A 9319-nucleotide genomic window follows, 5' to 3' on the forward strand; every position below is an offset into this window, starting at 1 on the left:
TGTTGTGAAATTAGACATCATCTAAAAGCAAGAGATGATAAGGATAATGAAGCTTCAGTTTAGAAACATCTTACGGACTGAAGCTTAATTAGAAGTTTGATGAAACAGTGACACGTGTTTGATCATTTATGTCTTTTTTCCTTTTAAATATTTAATATTTCTGTTTTTTTAATTTAATTAGTTTAGTTCTTGGGTAGAGACAGAGAAATCAAGGGGGAGGCGGAGGTAGAGAGGGAGAAAGAGAGGGGGGTCGGGCAGTGTCTCACCGTGCTAAACTCACATGGTGTGAAGCACAGGGACCCCTAGCAAAGATCCTGGTTTGAGCCGCTGGCTCCCCACCTGCAGGGGAGTCACTTCACAAGTGGTGAAGCAAGTCTACAGGGGTCTGTCTTTCTCTCTCCCTCTCTATCTCCCCGCCTCCAATTTCTTTCTATCTTACCCAGTGGAATGGAAAAGAATGGCTGTTAGGAGCTGTGGATTCATAGTGCCGGCACTGAAGCCCACTGATAACCCTGGAGGAGAGAGACAGAGAGAGAGAGAGAGAGACCTGTAGTACTGTTTCACCACTCTCAAAGCTTTCTCTTTGCAGGTGGGGGCCAGGGGTTTGAACCTGGGTCCTTGTGCACTGTGACGTGTGCTCACCCAGCTGTGCCATCAGAGCGCCACTCTGGCACATATGATGCTGGGAATTGAGTTCAGGACCTCGTGCCTGAGGGTCTAACATTTTGTTTACTTATTTAGTCATCTATTTACTTAGAGACACTAGAGACTGTTCATGTTTGGCCTAAGCAGGTGCCTGCGCACGTATCCACTTGAGCAGACCGAGAGGGTCTCCGGTCCTATAGTGGCTTTTCCATTCTTTTTTTAAATCTTTTTAAAAATTTATTTATTTTTATTTTGTTTTCCCTCTTGTTGCCCTTGTTGTTTATCGTAGTTGTTGTTATTGCTGTTGTTGTTGTTGGATAGGACAGAGAGAAATGGAGAGAGGAGGGGAAGACAGAGAGAGGGAGAGAAAGACAGACACCTGCAGACCTGCTTCACCGCCTGTGAAGCGACTCCCCTGCAGGTGGGGAGCCGGGGGCTCAAACTGGGATCCTCACGCCTGTCTTTGCACTTCCTGCCACGTGTGCTTTTCCATTCTTAGGCTGAAATCTACAACCAAATATTTTATTTGGGATAAATATATGTTATTTACTTCAAAAAATTCAAACTATAAAGAGTTCAACACAGTTGATCAAAACTTGAAATCCTAGTTTCCTGAAATCGGTATTTCAGGAGTTATTTTCAGGAAAGGAGCCTTTCAGGACTGGTTTCAGATCCTTTTCATCTATCTCTATATTTTCTCTCTCTCTCTTTTTTTTTTTTCCCCTCCAGGGTTATTGCTGGGCTCGGTGCCTGCACCATGAATCCACCGAGGCCATTGTCCCCCTTTTTGTTGCCCTTGTTGTTGTAGCCTCGTTGCGGTTATTATTGCCATTGTTGACGTTGCTTTTTTTGTTGTTGTTGGATAGGACAGAGAGAAATGGAGAGAGGAGGGGAAGACAGAGAAGGGGAGAGAAAGATAGACACCTGCAGACCTGCTTCACCGCCCGTGAAGCGACTCCCCTGCAGGTGGGGAGCCGGGGGCTCGAACCGGGATCCTTACGCTGGTCCCTGCGCTTTGCGCCACGTGCGCTTAACCCGCTGCGCCACTGCCCGACTGCCTCTCTGTCTCTTTTTTTTCCCCTCCAGGGTTATCACTGGGACTCAGTGCCTGCACTACGAATACACTGCTTCTGGAGGCCATTTCCCCCATTTTTGTTGCCTTTATTATTGTTATTTTTATCATTGTTATAGCTGTTGTTGTTGTCATTGGATAGGACAGAGAGAAATCCAGAGAGGAGGGGGTTCGAGCCGGGATCCCTACACCGGTCCCTGCGCTTGGTGCTATGTAGCTTAACCTGCTGCGCTACCGCCCAGCCCCCCTCTTTTTTTCTTAATATTTATTTATTCATTCCCTTTTGTTGCCCTTGTTGTTTTATTGTTGTAGTAATTATTGTTGTTGTTATTTATGTCGTCCTTGCTGGATAGGACAGAGAGAAATGGAGTGAGGAGGGGAAGACAGAGAGGAGGAGAGAAAGATAGACACCTGCAGACCTGCTTCACCGCCTGCGAAACGACGCCCCTGCAGGTGGGGAGCAGGGGGCTCGAACCGGTATCCTTCTGCCCATCCTCTTGCTTTGCACCACTTGCGCCACTTGCTACCACCCAACTCCCCCTTTTGTTTAACCGCGATTGTAGCTGGGACTCAGTGTCTGCATGTGACATCACTGCTCCTGGGGACATTTTCTCTTTTTTTCTTAGGAGTTGGGGGGAGAAAGGAGAGATACCTATAATGCTGCTTCACCACTTGTGAAGCTTCATGCAGGTGGGGCCCAGGGGCTTGAACCCAGGTCCTCAGGTCCTCACATATGCAGGTAAAGCCATCACCCATCCCTGTATTCTCCTTACAATGAGATGCAGACATGCATTAAAAAAAAAAAAAAAAAACTCCTGGAATAGACTTCTCACTCCATGTTCTTTCTTTTTAAAAGATTTTTTATTTTATTTAATTTATGAGAAAGTTATTAGGAGAGAGAAAGAACCAGACATTACTCTGGCACATGTGCTGCGGGGATCGAACTTGGGGCCTCAGGCTTGAGAGTCCAAAGCTTTATCACTGCGCCACCTCCCAGACCGCTCCACGTTCTTTCATAAAGAACTACACTGGATGAATTGCAGAAGTCACCTTGTGGTTCTTCCCTCCTTTACACATGCTATGCATTTTATAACTCACAGCAGAGAAACAGGAAGGCCTTAGGCAGACTCCCCTTGGTTGCAGTGGGCCTGTGAAGAGGCTTGCTAGTGCTGTGTTTCATCCTGCCTCTACCAAAGGCCGAAAACCCACACGTCCAAACTGACCTGTCTCGTCTCTGTGAATGTCCCAGCCCTTTATTAGAACGCACAGTGACAGTCTCCATATGCAGCTCCCAGCACCAGTAGGGAGAAAATCTTCTTTCTCCACTGTTCCTCCGTCGTCCACCACACGCGCCTGCTGGGAGGACAGCAAAGGTGCCGCTCCACTCACTGACCCACAGCAGGCGGAGTCACGCAGACACACCCCCCTCCAATGACAGTGCACAGTGACAAAGCGATTGCTTGCTTGCTTTCCATTCCTACACACACACCACTTGGACGCATTCGATGCCCCGGATGCAAGGCGCAGATCCTAGGAGGAAGCAGGGGACTTGGAGAAAGGATGGGCTCCAGGGCTGGGGCAGGGAGCGTGCAGAGTGATCCTGGAACATTCTATCACTTTGTTGTTCCAGAAAGTAAAGAAATTCGAAAGAATCACAGGGCAGTCCACAGGACACAGAAACTAGCTGAAAAGTACTCCCGTTGCTCAGTTATAGGGCAGTTTGGGCATAAAAATAAATCCCAGATTTAAAAGACTTGAGTGAAGTTTAAATTTAATTTAAAATGAATTGACCATAAGTAAGGGGAGGGAGGAGGCCAGTGAGTTGCCAGCTTGCAGTGCAGGGGCCCAGGCAGGGTTCAGACAGATGCAGGGAGGAGGCCCACTGTCACAGAGAGCCCATGCCTCGTAACCACAAAGGGAAGAAAGGTGCCTCAAAACAGAGACAACTGGAGCTGGGGAGACAGAACAACGATGATGAAAAAGACTTTTATGCCTGAGGTTCTGAGGGCCCAGGTTCAATTCCTGGCACCATCATAATCTAGAGCTAAGCAGTGTTCTCTGGTAGAAAATAAAAGGGGTGGTGGTCAGGTGGTGGCACACTTGGTTAAGCGCACACACTGACATACACAAGAACCCACCAGGAGTGGTGGATTCCTAGTGCTGGCACCAAGCCCCAGCAAGAACCCTTTTGAAGAGAGAAAGAGAGAGAGAGAGAGGAAGAGAGAGAGAGAAGAAGGAGGAGGAGGAGGAGAAGGGAGGAAAGAAGGAAGGAGAAGGTGAAGGGCACCTGGCCTGGGAGGTGGCATAGAGGCTAAAGTACTGGACTTGCAAGTATAAGGTCCCAAGTTCAATCCCCGTATTTGCCAAAATGATGCTCTGGTGATCACACTCCTCTCCTTATCATAGATGACTAAATTAAAATAAAATAACATTTATTTGTTCCCTTTTGTTGTCCTTATTTTATTGTTGTAATTATTGTTATTGTTATTGATGTCATCGTTGTTGGATAGGACAGAGAGAAATGGAGAGAGGAGGGGAAGACAGAGAGGGGGAGAGAAAGACAGACACCTGCAGACCTGCTTCACCATCTGTGAAGTAACTCCCCTGCAGGTGGGGAGCCGGGGGTTCTAACTGGGACCCTTACACTGGTCCTAGCGCTTTGCGCCACATGTGCTTAACCCGCTGCGCTACTGCCTGACTCCCTAAAAAAAAATTTTAGCGCAGGTCTGCAGGTGTCTATCTTTCTCTCCCCCTCTCTGTCTTCCCCTCCTCTCTACATTTCTTTCTGTCCTACACAACAATGACAACATCAGTAATAACAACAATAATAACTACAACAACAATGAAAAAAACAAGGGCAACAAAAGAGGAAATAAATAAATTAGTTAAAAAAGTAATTTTTTTTTTTAGTGGGAACACTTGGTAGAAGCATGTTAACTGAGTGACCTATCGTCAGGGAAAGTGGGACAAAGTGACAGCATGTTTTCCTGGATGGGCTGCCTCAGAGCTCCTGCCAGTGGGGATTAGCCCAAACTGACAGGAATCTGGAACAGATGGGCTGTGCTCTCCAGCACCACCAGCTTCTTCAAGAACAAAAAACTGGGTGCTTTTTATAAAGTGTTAGCAGTTAGTGATGTCAGCACAGTGGTAAAATTATAAGCTGCTTTCACTGTCCTTGTGACTGGAGACGTCTCTCACTGTCCTTGTGGCTGGAGATGTCTCTCACTGTCCTTGTGGCTGGAGATGTCTCTCACTGTCCTTGTGGCCAGAGACATCTCTCACTGTCCTTGTGGCCGGAGACGTACCTCAATGTCCTTATGGCCGGAGATGTCTCTCACTGTCCTTGTGGCTGGAGACGTCTCTCACTGTCCTTGTGGCCGGAGACGTCCCTCACTGTCCTTATGGCCGGAGACGTCTCTCACTGTCCTTGTGGCCAGAGGCGTCTCTCAACTAGCAGAGCACAGGGATCAGGTGCTGAGGCTCCATCCTGAGCTCTATGTGTACCACAGTGCAGCTCTGGCTTTTCTCTTCCTCCGTCTCTCATGCGATCCTCTCCACCTCACATGGCATAACAAATCATTTGAACTAGAGGGCTGGGTGGTAGCACAGCGGTTAAGTGCACATGCTGTAAAGTGCACCGACCAGCATAAGGAACCTGGTTCGAGCCCCTGATTCCCCACCTGCAGGGGGGTCACTTCACGAGTGGTGAAGCAGGTCTTCAGGTGTCTGTCTTTCTCTCCCCCTCTCTGTCTTCCCCGTTTCTCTTCATTTCTCTCTGTCTTTTCCAATAACAACGTCAGCAATAACAACAATAATGAAAACTACAGTGATAAACAACAAGGGCAACAAAAGGGAAAAATGGCCTCCAGGAGCAGTGAATTCATAGTGCAGGCACCGAGCCCCAGCAATAACCCTGAAGGAAAAAAAAAATCATTTGAACTGATTAAAACAATCTGCTCAAGGACCAACGTGAGGATCCCAGTTTGAGTCCCCCGGCTCCCCACCTGCAGGGGAGTCGCTTCACAAGCAGTGAAGCAGGTCTGCAGGCGTGTATCTTTCTCTCCCTCTCTCTGTCTTCCCCTCCTCTCTCCATTTCTCTTTGTCCTATTCAACAACGACGACATCAATAACAACTACTACAACAATAATAAAAAATAACAAGGGCAATAAAAGGGAAAATAAATAAATATAAATTTTTTAAAAAAACTTATTAAAAACTCAAGAAAAATCTGTTCTAGCTTTGTCTAGAGACATAACTATGAATATAAATATGACAAACCACCAGCCCCTTATTTTTACCTTTTATATTTATTTGTTTTTACTTGACTTTTTTCCTTGCACTAGAACACTGCTCAGCTCTGGCTTATGGTGGTCTGGGGATTTGATCCTGGGACCTTGGAGCTTCAGGCATGAAAGCCTTTTGCATCACCATTATGCTATCTCCTCACCTTGCTTATTTATTTATTTACTTATTTATTTATATCAGAGACTGCGCAGCTCTCACTTATGGTAGCAGTGGTGACTGAACCTAGAACTTTGGAGCCTGAAGAATACAAGTCCTTACACAACCACTATGCTTATCTCTCCAGTCCTTTGCCTTTTTTTTTAATTCCCTTTTTGTTGCCTTTGTTGTTTTATTGTTGTAGTTATTATTGATGTCGTCGTTGTTGGATAGGACAGAGAGAAATAGAGAGAGGAGTGGAAGACAGAGGGGGGAGAGAAAGACACCTGCAGACCTGCTTCACCACTTGTGAAGTGACTCCCCTGCAGGTGGGGAGCCAGGGGCTCGAACTGGGATCCTTACGCCGGTCCTTGCGCTTAACCCGCTACACTACCACCCAACTCCCTGCCTTTTCTTTTTAAGCAGACCACAACTCAGCTCTGGTTCATGGTGATGCCAGGGGTTGAACCTCGAACCTTGGAGCCTCAAGCACCAAAGTCTTTCGCCAAAGCTTTATACTAACTGCCTGGGCCCTAAAAAAGCAAAAGGTCCAATGTTTGAGCATCAGCACCACTTTGGGGCACCATGGAGCACATGGGGGAGCTTCCCATGTCTATTTCTCTCTCTCTCTCTCTCTCTCTCCCTCTCTCTTTCCTTCTCTCTCTCTATCCCTCTCCCCCCCTCTTTCCTTCTCTCTCTCTCTCTCTCACACACACACCTAAATGAAGAACACACACATAAATGAAGAACAGAAAATTAGGCAGTGGAGGCTACTAGGCAGTATTGTGCATGTGTGAGGTCCTGGGTTCATCCCCTGGTTTGCATTTAAAAAAAGAAAGAGGTGACACACTATGGTCAGTAATGGCTGCTGACACCACAAGACAACCTGACGCGCCTCCTATGACACTTAAGTCACACTAATGGGACTCCAGCACTCTGTATCTGATTTGCTGGCTGTGTTGTCGAAGCAATACAGAGGAAACTGGGAGACAAAACAGCATGTTGCATAGCCCTGAACATGGGACTGAATCCACACAAGGGGCTGGAAGCCTTGAGGGGCAAACAGGCTGGTTTCTTTTACAAATAAGTTGCAAGGGAAAAGAACACAGAGCTCTTCAAGGTGCCTTGGTTCAAATACATTGTAAAAGACAGCTGGAGAAATAAAGATGGCTGACTACATGCTTTTATGGCGTTAAGAAAATGTTTTTCAGTTATGTAGTATTATTGTACTAACATTTTGAAAAGAAGTTTGTCTTTAGAAAGATCTACAGATGAAATGATATCTAAGATATACTTCGAAGTTCTATGAAGACAGTTATATTCAGTTGATCTTTGATAAAGGTGTCAAGACAACTAGATGGGAGAAAGAGTAGGCTTTTTTTAGATTTTAAAACATATTTATTTGATAGAGATAGAAATTGAAAGGGAAGGGGGAGATAGACAAGGAGAAAGAGAGACTTCTACAGCACTGCTTCACCATGTGTGAAACATCCCTCCTGCAGGTGGTGACTGGGGGTTTGAACTCGGGTTCTTGCACACATGGTAACATGTGTACTCAACCGGGTGCGCTACTGCCCAGCCCCAAGAATACTTCATTCATTCATTCATTCATTAAAAAATCCTTTTCTAAAGATTTTATTTATTTATTTATGAGAAAGATAAAAGGAGAGAGAGAGAAAGAACCAGACATCACTCTGGTACATGTGCTGCCAGGGATTGAACTCAAGACTTCATGCTTGAGAGTCCAGTGCTTTATCCACTGCACAACCTCCAGGACCACTTCATTCATTCATTCATTCAATCAATCATTCATTCATTTGAGCCAGAGCCTCACTCTTGCATGATTTCAGCATTCTGAAGCATTGAGGGGGGGGGAGAGAGAGAGAGAGAGTCCACAGCACCAGACCTTCCCCCAGTGCCATAGCACTTCCCTGTGGTGCTGGGGCTCAAACTGAGTCATGCATATGGCAAGACAGACACCCTACCCAGTGAGCTATCTCTCCTGCCTGCCTTTCTAAAAATGATACATGGGAACAAACACACTTGAATGCACTGAGATAATACCAGAAGAGGTAAGTTATTTAAATGTGTTCATGATGGGCTCTTAATTTTTTTTGTTTTTCTTTTTACTCACAACAGATTTCTTTTCCTAAGGGACATGAAACAGTACAACAGAAAGGAGCCAATTTAACTTAGCATTCTTGGTATTCTAAGCTATGTGTTTATATGAAGGTCAGACTTGGGAAAACAATGAAGAAGTAGCCTTTTTTATATTTATTTATTTTCCCCTTTATTGCCCTTTTTTTAATTGTTGTTATTGATGTCGTGTTGTTAGGTAGGACAGAGAGAAATGGAGAGAGGAGGGGAAGATAGAGAGGGGGAGAGAAAGATAGACACCTTCAGACCAGCTTCACCACCTGTGAAGCGATGCCCCTGCAGGTGGGGAGCTGGGGGGCTTGAACTGGGATCCTTAGGATGATCCTTGGGTTTTGTGCCACGTGCGCTTAACCGGCTGTGCTATCGCCCGACTCCCAAGAGTATAACCTTTTTAACAAACTGTGTCAGGACAACTATCTGGGTGGGAATCCACAGGCAGTAGAATGATGTTGGACCCCCCACAGCACACTGCACAAGCGGATCAGAGAGTAAATCCCAAAACCCTTGGGAGAAGGCATCAGAGCGAGCCTTCATAACCTCGAGTTGTACAATGGCTTCTCAGGCTTGATACCAAGAGCACAAGAAACAACAAATAAATAGCAGAGGGACTGGGGGTGTACTCAGTGGTAGAACACACACCTAGCATGTTTGGGGCTGAGCGTAGATTTCACGGAGCCCTTTAGGACCACTCTGGGGTGGGGGTGGGAGGGCAGTGCCCACTAAGCTTAACAGTCACATTCAGCACAGGGGCGGACCTGCTCCCCACAGGCCCGGCAGCTGCAGGGGGTGCTGCAGACACACGGGGGGTGGGGGTGGCCGGGAGCCGGCTGGACCCTTCTGGGAAGGGTTTTCTGCTGGGGCTCGGGCTGCGGCGCCAGGGGTGGTAGGGAGCAGGCGAGGGGGACGGGGACCGCGGGCCCTGCAGCCGCCTGACGAGTCTGAACCCCGGTTTCCTCACTTACAGGGCCTGCGGGAGCGCTTTGGTTCCCAGGACCTGAAAGAGC

This window comes from Erinaceus europaeus, chromosome 3 (assembly GCF_950295315.1).
Source record: "Erinaceus europaeus chromosome 3, mEriEur2.1, whole genome shotgun sequence".
NCBI classification, from domain to species: domain Eukaryota; kingdom Metazoa; phylum Chordata; class Mammalia; order Eulipotyphla; family Erinaceidae; genus Erinaceus; species Erinaceus europaeus.